Source organism: Aythya ferina, assembly GCF_964211825.1.
Source record: "Aythya ferina genome assembly, chromosome: 3".
Taxonomy (NCBI): Eukaryota; Metazoa; Chordata; class Aves; order Anseriformes; family Anatidae; genus Aythya; species Aythya ferina.
The window spans coordinates 62,513,379-62,526,169 of NC_140298.1; the positions used below are offsets into that span (position 1 = coordinate 62,513,379).

Genomic DNA, 12,791 nt, shown 5'->3' on the forward strand with positions numbered 1-12,791 from the left:
TCCTTGATCTTTGTGCACGGTGCAGCAACCTCGCCCTGTACCAGGAGCCCCTGCAGCAAAGCTGAGTCTCAGAGCTGGGTGCATTAGAAGATGCACAGTGTGTCTTAGGAAGGCCCCAGGGCTGCTATTAGAAGGGTATGCAGAACTTGTAAGCTTCAGCAACCTACATTCAAATTGAATATAAGCACGGTAAGGATTCTAGGGAGGTAGCCAGAACTGGCCAGCTTAGATAGAGGACAGATCATTTTCCTGACCTATGACTATGCTACCAGGTTGAAAATATCTCAGTTCAGTTAGGGAGAAATACTGCCTTCAGTTGGATAAGAATAACTTTCTTGGGGTGAATTCTTTATAGCTTTTTACATGGTTTACTCACAGATACCAGTGCAAATTGGGTGTAAGTCATTTTTGAAATGCGAATGATTTGTCCCAGCCATGTACCAAGGAAATGCCTCGACTTGGAGCAGCCCACTGGAGACCCTGCTACATCCATTTCACTTGGGAGTTGTGACTGCACCTGAGACTTACTGACCCCAGACAGGCTGACACCCCCCTTTTACCCCACTGGCTACTATGCTTTATTACTTTTTGTAGGGAGAGTAAAAAATGGGATAGGTGTCTATAAAGCTGTATCCAAAACACGGTGTTCCTCCTCCTTGTCTAAGCACCACAAGCTCTCACTCTTTTCTTCTTCCCAGCCAAGGAAATACTGCCAGAATGCAAAACTGAAACCAGGTATTTCTGCTATTTTTATGCTACAGGTACGTACTCAGGGAATAATTGCTATGTCCTTGTCCCAGTTGAAAACCAAGTAGAAGAAAACCTTAACCATAATACTTGTAAATAACAAGCTATGATTTCTGTTAACAAAACCTTTTGCACACACAGTGGAGAAGCAGCAGACTGGGAGTGTTGTTAGCAATATATTGTCTTCTCGCTATTGTTATAGTGGCACATCATCTCCTCATTTTATTTCTTCCATCTGTTTCATGTGGGGTTTGCTGTAATGCTACTTTGAGAATACTGCGATCATTTGTTTGTATTGATATCAGAAACAAATCTAAAATGTTTCTGAAGGCACCATAAGGATGGAGAGTTTGATGGGATTACGGTAAAAGCAAACAAGCTGTGAGCAGAGACAGAGACTGCTGCAAGACACAGAATCCAGGGAAGAAATGAGTTAGAGGTTATTAAGGCAGAAGGAGAAAAAAGATGTTCTTGTGGCTAAGGCACTGGTCTGATACTAAAGAGATCTGGCCTTTATTCCTGGGTGCATTATTGGATTCCTTTGCAACCTGTGACAAGTCACTTAATCTCTCATTGCCTCAGTTCTTCACCAGTAAAATGGAAGTAAATAAAATTTCTTTACTTCACTGATCTACTTCAGAGATAAATCCATTCAGAAGTTATGAAATGCTCAGCTGTTAGAGTGATGAGCACAGGGGAAAATGAGTAAATCAATGAATTCTAACTCTCTGCCTGCGATGAGTTTAGCGAGTCATTTCTCTGGCCAGTGAACCTGGTATGAAGACAAACACTGGCTTTCCCCTACCCAGAGAAACATCGGTGACCAGTGTTTTGTGGGGAGCTGTAATGAGGTCTGAGACTCTTTTAATGATAATATATCCATTAAAAAAAAAAAAAAAAAAAAAAAAGGAAAAAGAAAAAAGAAGAAAAAAAAAAAGATGAGAAAGCCTTTTTTCTTATTACATCAAGGAAGAAAAGACCCAAGAGAGGGAATGATAGATGTCCTAACTGCAGAAAATGAAAGCCTGGATAGAGGAAATGTACAGCTTTTCTATCACTGGGAAACTTTTAAAGATTAAAACATGTATGAGCTTGACTTTTTACTGCCATGTACCTTGCACAGTAAATTGCACCCATGAACAGTGAGAATAAAATGATTCACATTTTGCTGGTTGCACTTTACAGTCCCCTTGCACCTGTATAAACAGCCACACAAGGCAGCAGGCATGGAGATTCCTTTTTCCATACATTTCCAGCATATCCCAACCTGAGGATGTTGCTCTATTCTTTGGTACAATGTTCGTCACCAAAGCTACGGAGATATGATGTAAATGCTATCAGTGAATCACACCCAGAAAGCTTCCTAATCCCAGATAACTCCTATGAGATGCTGTATGTGTTTGGAACTGATAAGGAAATCTTTTAAATTTTCTATTATCTTTGATTAGATATGGGTTTTGATTTTGATTTAGTGTTAGGCACCTACTGTGAGGAACAAAGAAGGTGTCACAGAGAGCAGGGAGATAATTGTTTTAAAAAGTGAAATCCCTTAGAGAATAAAAAGCAGGTTGTTGAATTTCATCTCATTTTATTGATTATCCTTTCATTATGATTATCCATCTGCAGGAACATATGCTTTCAAAAAAAAAGTTAATCTTATCCATGAGATGAGTAGCATGCATCAAAATTTTCCATTGTCGCATATTAGTGACAGGTCTTTAACACAGGCCCTTCTCCAGAATGTGTCAAACACCAGTGACACTCTTCCTTTAGGATAAGGACAAGCAGTTTCCTTTGAATCAGTGTTCTTCCTTCATGGCTCACATGTGGTTGAAAATTATTTGCAGGCAGATGCTGACAATTTCCTGAAGAAACTTCATGGTTCATTACCTCCCTTTATGATAGCAGCAAAATAAATTGCTGTAAAGTCAGTTAATGTGATAGAAAATGTTCAAATTTCCAATAATAATAATAATAAAATCTCAATCCTGCTTTCTAAACTCCTCCAAAGTGCTTTCCCAATCACCTCCCCCTCTGCATTTACACACAGATACTGAGTATTACTTTCTGCTAAGTAGAACAAAGGTTGCCTCCGCATTGCAAATACTGCTGTTTTATGGAAGCTGCTTAGAGAGATTCTTCAGGAAAAACATAACATGTGAAAGTCAGTGCAGCTGTTACATGAGCAGGGAGAAACAAGGAATGGGGCTTGTTGCTTCTGCTGTGCATTGCTTGATAGGTCCCTCACGTGTAAGCGTTACAGAGCACCACAGAAAATTGGTCAAATATGTGCTCACATATTTCCCTAGAGAGGGGTGGACATATATAAGTAGCACGTCGCTACCATGCATGTTCTGGTGATCATAAAATGAGTAAAGGCAGTGAGCAAGCAAGAGTAGACAATCAGGAATTTCCAAAGCCTGGCATCTTTGCCGTGCTTCATATTAGCCCCATGCAGAAATAGCCGTGCTGTTTCAGATTTTGCTGAATGGCCCGATGACCAGGTTTTCAAAGAGGCTTTAACTGAGCTGGCTCTCGTGTCCCCTGGGAGTTGACAGCACGGGTGCTTTGGGGCTCTCTCCTGCCAATCAGCTGGGAGATTTTCTCTGCGACTAAGCTGGGATTCTGGGACCATGTTGGCACAGCCCCTGGGTATTACCATGGCACATGGCTCTCCAAAGGGTGAGACGTAACAAGGTGAACAAAAATAGGAAGCTGCAAATGGGGGCTAATTACAGTGGATTCTCTTGATCAGTGCAGGAGATGCTCTGCGAATAAAAGGGAGAAGGTGCTGTCACCAAACGCATCCTGCCCAGAGACAGGAAAAGTACTTTTGAATACCAGTGCTAAAGGACTTGCTTGGGAGTGAAACAAATGATTTTTCTTTGTTTCAAATGTAAAGCAGCAGATTCCGTAAGTAATAGTGGCTGCGCCCAGGGTGAAGGGGTGGTTAAAGCCTCGGTAATGTATGTGTGCGTCGATAAAGCATGCAGGTAGCAAATGATAATCTCATAGCAAGCAAATCATTCTCAAGAGGAGATTTGCATCTTAAAAGCGTGCCCTAAGCCAGAAGATAAGTCTTCCAAAGCCTGTATTTACCACATGTAGCACATGTTTAACTCTGGGTGATGTGATTCCTCTTACAGTTGAAGCTAATGCCACAGCTCAAACTTCAGGGGTATGCAGAGATGAGCCGTGTTTAAAAGTGTGTGGCACTGGACAAACTAACCCTTTCCAAAGGGAGAATGAAATAGGGCTTCCAGGGCTGGTGAAACCAGGGGTTGGGTTGTATCCTGTTTCTTATTTTCCCATTAAGCCTGAACAGTCAGTAAAGGAAGAGAATCGAAATGCAGACCTGTAAGTTCATTGCCGAGATGAAAGAAGACACTCAGCATGAAGGCACAAAGCCACAAGAAAGAAAGGCAGGGAAGTAAAAGAGGGAGCAAAAGGGAAAACTTCAGTAGAAAAATCCAAAGCATCGGAATGGCTGATTTCATCTTCAGAGAGTTGCCCTGAGCATACATTAAACTGGGTTCAGCTGCTCTATGTACCATCAAATATTTCATATTAATAATTAACAAGTCACTGGCTGTCAGAGCAAGATTCAAATGGATGGAAGGGGAGTTTGGGTCACCTTTCCTAGGACTGAGAGTCTTAATGAAGCGATAGCTTTACTGCACTGTTGAGGAATGATGATATACTAGACAGAAGGATTAAGGGATATACATCTTGAAGGCTCCCTCCATGCTCACTCCCCCACAGGAGAGTATTTCATTTCCTCTTTTTTATTCTTCTCCTTGATACACTGCCGTGATGTACACGTGAAGGGCTTGATCTTGCCTGCCCCTCTGCGGTGCACCCCAGTGTACATCCCTGCAAAATTAGCTAGTGCATATGCAAACTCAGCTGCAAAGGTGCTATGTATCAGGGACATGACTTCATCCAATGACTGCTATAAATCAGAGCACTCGGTGTGTCTTTGCTGGACACACTCTCATTTATCAAGGTGATTTTTAAACCTGTGCCTAACTCCCATTTGTGAGAAATGGGAATTCACTGAAATCTCTTGCAATGGCTCATTCTGGCTTTAGATTTTCTTCCTAACACTCCTGCTCACCTTCAAACTTATTTGACCATAAACCTAAATGCTATATGCAGTAAACTGAGTTCCATACCATTCTTGTTGACCACTGATGGGCTGTTTCAGCTCATGCCATTATGTGAAGAGCTCAAAATGGTACTGTCAGACCCCAAGTTTTACTTGCTAGTCCCATGAATGGGAGGACTAAAAGAGTTTGGGGAGGTACCAGAAGGCCTGAGCAGACTTGGCTGTGGGATCACGGGTGACTGAAGCTAAAAAGAATATCCCTACAGTAAGTGGTGAGCAAGCAGGATTTGAGAGAGAAACTGAGGAAAAAAACAGTCCCTCCAAGATCAACTGGAAATGTTTATGAAGTCAAGCTGCCATTTGCGTCTCTGGCTTGGGATGAAAAGCAAGCATAAAAGCTGTGCAGAATTACATTTGTTCTAGTCACACAGAAGGACAGACAGACACACTGACAAACTCTGAAAGCGCAGAGAAAAAAGTGGCACATTACAAAGAGCTAATTACAATTTCTTTCCCTTGGAGATTAATCCACTGAGTGTAATTAAGCTCCTTCTATTTTTTGAGATCTTGGCAAGATCTAAGAAAAGAGTGAGCAAGCGAGACTGCCCTTGCTAGCCAAGCAGATTTTTTACTAAGCTCTATCAGCCCTAATTAATAGACCTTTGTGTAAGACCAACAAGAAATCAGATTTCCAATGGCGCTGAATCAAATGGCCTTGGCTACCTCTGCACACACGCTTGTTCAGAGCCAGGCCACAGCCAGGATTTACACATGCTGAGGATGAAAGGGAGGCACAGGGGGGGGCAGGATGAACAAGCTTTCCTCCCCTAACTCCTGCTTCTCCTTTTCTGCTGCTTTGTTCTGTCTGTAATCCTACCAGATGGCTGAGGCAGCCTAGAGAAGAGATTGCCTGAAACAGGCAGGTGATGAGGCCAGCAGCAGGGACTCCGGCAGCGATTGAAGAAACTGATACAGCTCTCTAACCCTTGCTGCTAGCAAAGTGCTTTGTTATTCTTCTTTTGCTTGTGGCTACCTTGCATTTTGTGCTTTTCTGATGGCCAAGAAGGATGCTATCAGTCAGATCCTCAGCAGACACAAGCAAGGATAGTGTTGCTAGCATCTCTTAGTGTTGTTGATCTGCACTAGCTGTGGATTCTGCCCTTCATTTCTGCACACCCCAGCTCTGCTCTCCTCCCTTATGGCTTCTCCTGTGAGCATGTGGGCATGCTCTGCTCAGCGCAAGGAGGACCTAGCCCTTTCCCACAGCTGTACCTGGCAGACAACATGTTTTTCTTTCCACCCACATCAGGGTAATGCTAGGGGCAAACAATGGTGCAACAGAGACAAATTCAGGTCACAGAGAGCGTTCAGAGATCCCCAGAAATCTCTAGAGAGAATAAATATCAACTATGCCAACATCACCCTCAAGAGCAGACTTGACTGCTTTCCATACTGCAAGTAAATGCAGCCCCTGCCTCTCTGCAACAGCAGCTGCGGGGACCACACTTGCCTGAGCTTGCTTCGTAGGTTAGGATGCTCCCAGGTGCATGCAAACAGACAAAGGGCAAGCTATTTGCCAGGCAGCTGTATGGACTGAAAGTGGGTGGGATGTGGGGCAAGAAATGCTCATGGCCACTCCAGGGCTAGTTTTCAAGCTACAAGGTCCATTCTTGTTCAGTGGTGCTTGGTAATCCAAATCAAAGAGGTTGCACTGCCAGGAAGGGTTGGAGAAGCTCATCCCCTGGTTCACTGCAGCTCCCAGCAAGTCTGTGTGAAGTTAGCCCTTTAAGAAAAAAATCTGTCAGGTATTTAATTCCACGCAATATATAATATGGCCCTACTCTCATAAAAGTCAATAACAAAAATCCTGTTGAATTGAATGGGAGCAGAGCTGGGTCTTATTACTCCACTGATGAAACCATAATGGTAGAACAATGCTCACAACAGTTTCTAATTACTGTACAGTGTGACGCTTCTGACAAAGACCCAGCTTTGTCAATTCTCTAATAATATCTGAGTTTGTGGATTGTAACAACATAAATTAGAGTATATTTTAAGTCCTAGCATTCATCCACAATCATCTAAACAACAATAGAAAGCTTGTCTTTGTAGTTAAAAAAATAAACTGAAAGCCACAGAACAAAAGATGAAATACCATGAAAATAAGGTAGGCATATTTTTCGTAGCTAAGCTTATATGCAGTATAAATATCTTTTGTCAGATTTCTTTCTTTCTTTTTCTGTCTCTTTTTTTTTTCTTCTTCTTCTTCTTTCCTGGACAGTTAAGCACTGAATAAAAACATAGAAAAAATATTCCAGTATTTTTTCCCTTAATCCTTATTATAATTATCTGCTGATTATAATTTAATCCTTTTTAAAACTTTGTTGGACTAGGACCTTAACAGTATCAATTTCTCACTGTATCCATATCATTGTCAAACACTGTTAAGACATTTTGTGTATCTTTTAGAAGTGGAAGCACTTGTCCTAGAAAAGTAGAGCTCTTTAGTTAGTTTTATTATTTGAATTGATAACTCTTGAAAAAGGATAACGTTTGCACATAGACATCTCATACAGGAGATTTTTTTTTTTTTCTGGAAGTTTGAGAGCTCTCATCAAGAAATGCAGCAGTTGGGATGGGAAGAGCCTTACCAGTTACCTTGACCTGTACCACACGCCGTATTTGCTTCTTAGCTGAAGGAAAGTGCAGAGAGTCTCCATGAGGCGGGAGCACCAGAATTCTTACCAAAGATAGTCAAACGTCTTAAGCGAAAGCTGACTGTCTTCTAAAAGGCCACAAATAAGAAAGTTCTTCTGAAAGATTTCCTTAATTTGCCAGCATTATGGCCGATCTTTTGAGCTTTGGCAGTGGAGTTAAGTTGCTGAGGGAACATGAGAAACAAAGAAAGAGGCTGGCAATTTGTCATGACCAGAAGTAGAAGAACCGGAGTGTTATCTTCACATCTGGAGGTATCAAATCACCACCAGGTGCTGAATCAGACATCTGAAGTAAGGAACCTGCAAGAACCAACTGGAAGAGAAGACGCACAGGTGGCGGAGTAGGAAACTGAGAAATGCAGCTTGTCTCAAACCAGGCAAACCTCAGAAAAGCCCATAAGGGCCTCCCAGCTGGTCCAAATCAAGACAGATGAAGCAGATGGTCCTCTCTGCAATGCCAACCAGGAGGGGCCTGCAATGCATCTGGCTGTTGGAGGCACAGGTGGATCCTGTGGCAGTTCTCTGCTTTCCAGAAGCAGGGCTGAAGGGCATCGAAAAAAAGGATGCTCATGTGCAGGAGCCCAGACTGGTGTATTTGGTGGAGATCTATGCTGACGACATCAGTTTCACCCGAGGCACTGTACATTAAGAGCATTGCTACTTTCTAGGCAGTTATAGATCATTACCAGGCTCTCTGAAAGGTTATAGGTTACACTTTCAAGTGGTGCCTTAAAGAGGTGTTGGTGTTGGCGAGCATTTGTTAAAGTGCATCTTATCTTACTTGCCCTTAATCTTCCTATACAATGTGCTGTAAAACTGTATTATCATGTACACCTTTCTCTTGGGATGCACTGGCTAGACTTCTCTGGCCAATGGCAACATTTCCCGAGTTTCCAGAAATGACGGATGATTTCTTAATGCAGAAGTGCTGTGGCTTTACTGCAGTCACAAAAGCAGATTAAATTAGTATTGACCTCCATGCTGCAGTAGCTGTGTGGGGATCAGTAGAACATATGACAACTCCGCATACTGGTTCGCATTCTGCTTGTCAAAGATGAGATCATCACTGACCTAAAAATTGGCAGCTGCCCCTACACCAGGGAAATCAGCCTAGTTTCATTGACCTTGTGAAGAAAGTACCAACATCTATCGTGTGCATTTGGAACTTCAAAAGGGAGAATTTTCCAAAACCTCAATCTTTTTGCTGACATAACTGATTTGTAATGTGGGAAGCATTACATCAAACTGAGAACTGTTCAATGCTATCCTACCGGTGTGCCTCAGCCTGGCTTCTGCAGTCACATGGAAAAGTTGAGCTGCTGGAAAAATTTCCAGGCTAAAAGAATGGAAGGATAGTGAAGCTAACAACTGTAAATAATGTACAGGGATGTGGAGAGCTAAAGAGAAATCATTCACACAGCTTTGGATTTAAGAGCTAAAGGCAGTAAGAAGGTATTTTTGTCATAGCAGAAATCAAAAAGTCCTTGGTCAGGTAAGGGCCCACTGCTGCTTTCAGAAGGTAAATGTGTAAATAGGATCTGGAAAAGGCAGCCATTTTCAGGGATTTCTGTGCTGTTGGTGGAGTGGAGCAGGAGGATACAGCTAGCTTAGATGAAGTTATAACCAGAAGCAGAAACCTCTCATGTACAGAAAAATGTGCACAATGCAGCATCTGCAAAAGATCAGAAATTTCAAATGAACCTATTCAGATTACTCATAGCCAAGAGGCTGAAAGGAGAGAGTCAGGGTGCTCAGATCTTTAACAATCTTGGATACTTAGTCAAAGAGTGAATGGTGTAATTCAGGGAAGTATAAGACCCTGGTGGAGATCTTGGTCAATGGTAGAACATTGAATTCAGGACTCAATGAAGACTAAACTAAGCTCTAGCTACAGCTAAAATTATAAGAAATGTCAGTCAGCATGGTTTCAGGGATGGTACATCCCATCGCACAACCCTGTTGCCTTTTTTTGACAGGATTACTTGCTTGCAGGTCTGCAGCAATATATGCACTTATGCTTCTCAAAGCCATTTGACTTAATAACACATTACCTTTTGATTGAAAAATTTGCACAGAATGAGGAACACTCTTCGAAAGTGGTACTGAACAGAAGGACACAGGGGTCACTGCAAATAATTACCCAACCACAAGCACTTAATGCAATGCTGTGGGAAAAACTGGCCAATGCAACACATAGAAGAATAATAAGGGAATATGAAGTAAAAGAAGGAAAGTGATTTTGAATTAATGACTGCTATTATGATACTTTGTCCACTTCTCGCTTTCATGCTTCAAGAAAGATGTGAAATACTGCAGAGAACTCAAAGGAGAGCTACAAAAATGACCCAAGGGCTGCAAAGCAAGACCCAAAGAGAAGGTTTACACAGGCTGAGAGGTGACTTGATCTGTGTTTATAGATATTCACCCAGAAGAAGGGTATCTGGGGCAATGATTTAATGTCATGTATAAGAAAGTAACAAGATCTTATATCTATTAGCTCAAGTTAAGTGAATTCAACTTTGAAAGAAAACCAGCTTCCTAGCAGTGCTGGTAAATGAGTATTCAAATAGTTTACTTTGTTCTGGTGGGCTTGACATTGCTTCATGTCTTTAGGATGAAATCAGTTGCCTTTCTGAGTGATATGCCTTTATCCTACTACTGTCAGAAAGCCAATGGAGATATGACCACTTCTGGCTTTGGGAATGAGGATCCTGAGGCCCACCTTTCACAAAGCCCTTCATGGACCAGTGGCAGAAATGCAGAACTGCCCACCTTGCCCTAAGGCGCTTACATGTTTGCAGGTCCCTGAGATAGCTAAATTATTGACACCAAATTTTAGAAAAGAAAAGGCAAGTATTAGAAACTTGAATTACTGCATACAAGCATCATAGAATCATAGAATTATTCAGGTTGGAAAGGACCTCTAAGATCATCTAGTCCAACCTTTAACTTAGTACTAAGATCCATCACTAAACCATGCTACTAAAGTTCCAAATCTACACATTTCTTGAATACCTCCAGGAATGGTGACTCAACCACTTTCCTGGACAACCTATTCCAAGGCCACACAGCCCTTTCAGTAAGGAAATTTCTCCTAATATCCAACCTAAACCTCCCCTGATGCAACTTGAGGCCATTTCCCCTTGTCTTATCACTGGGTGCTTAGGAGAAGAGCCGAATCCCCACCCCACTACAACCTCCTTTAAGGTAATTGTAGAGTGGGATAATGTCTCCCCTGAGCCTCCCTTTCTCCAGGCTAAACAACCCCAATTCCTTCAGCCGCTCCTTGTAAGACTTATTTTCTAGACACTTCATCATGGCATAATCATTCAAAAAGCATTAAAATAGGCATTAAAATTAACAATAACACTCTTTTTGCTCAGTAACCAACTTCAGAATTGGTCACCTCTTTGAACAATTCATATAAAACATTTTTTTCCTCTGTTCAAAGTGTGTGTGTGTTTTGATCATAGGTGCGCATATAGATGAGGTCAAGAGAGGACCTAAAATTGCTATCAGCCATATAGGCTATTAGACATATCCACAGTTGGATCTACTTTGTTTGTCAGCAGTACCTATATACGTAAATGCACAAAGACATTTTTTCTATCAGGATCATAAATTTATATTAGAGTACTTTTATTATAGTCTGTTTTTCTTGGCTTGAAAATATCAGAGTATAATTTAACCCTCCCCACTTGCTACCTCTTTTTTTCTGTTCTTCCCCTGAAGAAAAGGAGCTTGCAGTAGGTGGTGGGCAGAAGATGCCTCAAGGAAAACACAGTTCCCCATAAATAGGAAATGAAACAGAAAGCTGCAATCATGAAAGAAGGGGCTATGAAAGACTTTAATAACATTCTTCAAAAGGTGTCTTGTGAGTGTTCACCACCATTTAATCCTCAAACGATTAAGTGTTCCTGAAACATACATATTCTAAAGGGAAAAAAATATCATTCTTCTCTAGTGTTTCTAAGCCCCATCATTTTTCAGCAGTACATTGTCTTGTACAGCAAGTATATGAACAAGGGAGATTAGTCCTATTGCTTTGCTAAAGCAGGTACGGCTGGGTTTTGGTGCGGTTTGCCGCTGTCCCGTGCTGCTGGCGGGTGGTGGCTGCTAGTGCTGCCTTTCTGGAGGCGGCCAACACAGCTCTTGGGCACCAGCTGCTCCTCTCCGAAGGGCTGGCTGGGAGACTTCTTTCCCTTCAGCTGCTGTTGCATGGCAAATATTGCAGGTCTGGCTGTTTTACAACTTGCTGGTAAAGTGGCACATCCGCACTTTGCCTCTAGATATGACTGGACTTGCTGAGTAAAGGCTTGCTGTCTGAAAAATTACCTTCTAACCCTGAGCTTGCTGCTTCCTCAAGGACAGCACACACTGGCTTTGAGCTGAGGGAGGGCAGTGGACCTTTCCCAGTCCCATAACAACCAGGGTTTTGCATTGGGAATCACCTTGAGATATGGAGACTGCAGCTCTGCTGCACTGGACACTGCAGGACAGAAAAACGCAGCAGGGGAGGCGTACAGTGAGACATCTGACTGCAGAAAGCCACTCTGAAGTGCAGGAAGCAAGCATGTACTGGTCAAGGAATTAGATTACTTAAGGCAGTGACTCACCCAATAACTATTCAGCGTTTGCGGTTAAAAGAGAAACCTTTGCCAGAGAATGACTAAAATCCATTGGCACGGGTTTTAAAGGAATCATGACTGGGCCTAAACGGCTGTATACGCAAATGAATTATTTTTCCACCCTTTTCCACTGAAGTGACAATAAAGAAAATACACCGTCCCTGTGTGCGTGGGTTAGTGCTGGTCTGGAGCAGCCCCGGGACCCTTTCAGCAGCTGCTCTCCACGGGGCCAGGCCCAGGCCTACATTTCCCTGCCGAGGCCGGGCTGTGACTTTGTGCTATTTTAAAGGCTCAGGCTGGCAGTGTGTAGCTAGCTCTGGGGCACTCATTCCTGCTTGGTTGAAGGGTGGATAGGAGGAGAAAGAGTGAATTCCAGGATCTGGCAGTTTGGCTCCAGAAATGAAGCAAACAAACAGAGTAACTTGGCTTGTGTGGGTTTGCGTTGGGCTGGACGTAGGCTCCTGCACTGCTGGGTCTGGCAGCGGCTGTTGCTCAGCAGCTGGCAGGATCACAGGACCACAAAATCATCTAGGCTGGAAAAGACCTTCAGGATCACCAAGTCCAACTGTCAGCCTGACCTACAGAGTCCCA

At 42.6% G+C, this 12,791-nt stretch overlaps 1 long non-coding RNA gene across 2 annotated transcripts; it reads right to left on the reverse strand.

The window, feature by feature from the left end:
* Positions 1–2,023: 2,023 nt before the first annotated feature.
* On the reverse strand, positions 2,024–7,922 carry LOC311434507. Of its 2 annotated transcripts, none has more exons than XR_014691543.1 (3): positions 7,507–7,922; positions 6,366–6,638; positions 2,024–3,515 (listed from the first exon to the last, which is right to left on the reverse strand). It is a non-coding gene; the product is annotated as an uncharacterized lncRNA (long non-coding RNA). The 2 variants fall into 2 exon arrangements; XR_014691544.1 differs by having other exon boundaries at positions 2,024–2,641; positions 7,507–7,918.
* Positions 7,923–12,791: the final 4,869 nt, after the last annotated feature.